The following is a 2,691-nucleotide window of genomic DNA, read 5'->3' as shown; positions in this document are numbered from 1 at the left end:
AGATGCTTCGTCAGGCTGGGGAGGAGTAGTGCTTCCATGGTTTTTGCCATTGGGGATAGGAGGTAGATGGGTCTGTACGAGTCTCCTGCGTCCGCCTTCTTCCCTGGCTTGAGTAGGGAAATGATCCTACCCATTTTCCACATCTCGGGGATGATCAGGGTGGACAGTGACAAATTGAAAGCGGCGGTCATATACTCGACTCCCGCAGGTCCTAGCTTTTTCAGCATCTGCATGGAAATTCCGTCTGGTCCTAACGCCTTGGATGACTTGGCGTGGTTGACAGCTGCCTGCGTCTCTTCGGTGGTAAAGCACAGTGGTGTGTCTCGGGGGCGGAGTTTGTGTGCTTTACGCAGCACGCGGCGGGTTTTGTTTCTCTCTGGGTGTGCAATGAATTGAAGGCTGACGTGGTGGTGGTGCCGAAGGTGAGAGCGACATTGTCCCTACGCTTCGNTGACAGCTGCCTGCGTCTCTTCGGTGGTAAAGCACAGTGGTGTGTCTCGGGGGCGGAGTTTGTGTGCTTTACGCAGCACGCTGCGGCGGGTTTTGTTTCTCTCTGGGTGTGCAATGAATTGAAGGCTGAAGAAGCGCGCGCACGACCGCGGATCCGACGTGGTGGTGGTGCCGAAGGTGAGAGCGACATTGTCCCTACGCTTCGTCGGATTGGAGAGAGACTTGACTGTGGATCACAGTTTGCTGGCTCCGCTTGAGAGGTTGCAGGTTTTTATATGCTCATTCCATGTATTCCGCTTGTGTTCGTTGACCAGGTTTCTAATGTCTCTATTGAGATCTCTTATGCGGGGATCCCCTGGATTAGCCTGGCGGATTCGATCACGCTCGCCTGCGAGTCCCGCCGCTTCNGCGACATTGTCCCTACGCTTCGTCGGATTGGAGAGAGACTTGACTGTGGATCACAGTTTGCTGGCTCCGCTTGAGAGGTTGCAGGTTTTTATATGCTCATTCCATGTATTCCGCTTGTGTTCGTTGACCAGGTTTCTAATGTCTCTATTGAGATCTCTTATGCGGGGATCCCCTGGATTAGCCTGGCGGATTCGATCACGCTCGCCTGCGAGTCCCGCCGCTTCAGTGGGAAGGTTAGGTTAGGTTAGGTTAAACGGGCAGCTCTGAAAAAGAGTTCACTCGGAGGCCGCAGAGGCCCACTGTGATGCCCATGGGGGTTACCCCAAGCCTATCCCTACATGTCTTCGAACCATTTTGATTTTCTGTCGAATCCTAGCAGTCCTTCCAGAGGAGCTTTCCCCGAGATATCCAGATTCTCGAAGAAGTGGTCCCCAAGAAACTTGAGGCGTTTTCCTCGAAGTGCTGGACACTCGCAAAGGAAGTGCTGGACGGATTCTAACTCCTCCTAATCCCTGCAGCTTCTACAGAAATCATTATGCGGGGCTCCGAACCTGGCGGCCATGTGGCCAGTGGTCCAGTGTCCCGTTAGTATTCCTGTGAGAAGCCTGACGTTTGAATTTGAAAGCCGTAATAGACTCCTTGTTCTTCGTTCATCGAGCCGTGGCCAGAGTGGTCGCGATACCCTGCAGGTATGAAGGTTTACCCACCTACTGTTGGTAGCTGCCCCGGCCAGTCTCTCGACTTCTGAAGTCAGAAATCGCAGGGGGGGTTTCACGATTTGGGTCGCTTCCCCGAGCCCCATCTCAGATCCCTTCCTAGCACATTCGCCCGCTTCCTCATTTCCCGGGGCACCACAATGTCCCAGTACCCAGTAAAGATTGATTATGTGTTGCTGTAGAGCTTGTGGGGATCTTCGGCATTCTTTAACGCATAACGAGTTAGTCGTTGCATACCCTAAGGCTTTGATAGCCGCCTGACTGTCAACAACGAAGGCAAGTTTAGATGGAGCTAAGTCAATTATGCCCACCAACCTTGCCGCCATATGGATTGCATATATCTAAGCCTGAAAAAACTGCAGTGGTCTGGGAGTCTATACGATTCCCTCAGAGATAACTCCTGAGAGAAGACCCCAGATCTTGTTCCGATATCCATTTTGGAGCCGTCCGTGAAGATTGGTATTTCGTCATCGCTGAGAGCAACATTAAATTCCCTGTCACTTCTGTCAGGAAAATGGATATCGAAGTTTCGATTGAAGTCAATTTCCGTGAACTGATAGTCACAGCGGCTGTATTCCACCCCCACTGACAAAGCTTCAAAGGGCACAGAATGAGCCTTTTTTGCCTTACAAAAGCGTGACATTTTAAGAAACGAATATTTAGTTTAGAATCGAACACGAGAAGAGAAAGGGGCAATCAAAAGGCTAATTTTTTGGTAGAAACGACATCACCATTACTTTGTAAAGCGACTCAGAAGCATGTCTGATACCAAATGTACATTCTAAATACCTTCTTACATAAGGCGGGCACGTCTTTCTTAAAGTAATGGAGATTCGTGAGGAAAGTGGTAAGGACCACCGCACAATGGGGCCGCTTCATACAAGTTGGTGCTCAAAAGTCTGTAACCGGGTTTTTCCCCTGAAAACTACGAAGACACATCTAAAACGGCAATATAATGTTATTTTTATAATATTATTTCATTATTTTGTGCACTAACACTGTTCAAAAAAATTTGTTTCTTGTTAAATTGAAAAATATGTAGATGTTTAGAGAATAATAATAAATAATAATAATAAACCCAGATCATCCACTATTTCCAATAAGTCACTTCGTGTTC

General features: G+C 48.8%; 1 long non-coding RNA gene across 1 annotated transcript; it reads left to right on the top strand.

The window, feature by feature from the left end:
• Nucleotides 1-140: 140 nt before the first annotated feature.
• LOC108355040 (uncharacterized) lies at nucleotides 141-2,003 on the top strand. The gene is made up of 3 exons (XR_001846533.1): nucleotides 141-340; nucleotides 1,281-1,282; nucleotides 1,992-2,003. It is a non-coding gene; the product is annotated as an uncharacterized LOC108355040 (long non-coding RNA).
• Nucleotides 2,004-2,691: the final 688 nt, after the last annotated feature.

The sequence above is a fragment of the Rhagoletis zephyria genome, unplaced genomic scaffold (genome assembly GCF_001687245.7).
Source record: "Rhagoletis zephyria isolate East Lansing unplaced genomic scaffold, Rhagoletis_zephyria_1.1 Rzeph_scaffold_41688, whole genome shotgun sequence".
NCBI classification, from domain to species: Eukaryota; Metazoa; Arthropoda; class Insecta; order Diptera; family Tephritidae; genus Rhagoletis; species Rhagoletis zephyria.
The sequence above is the reverse complement of the archived record's forward strand: the minus strand, read 5'-3'. Positions and strand labels throughout refer to the sequence as shown.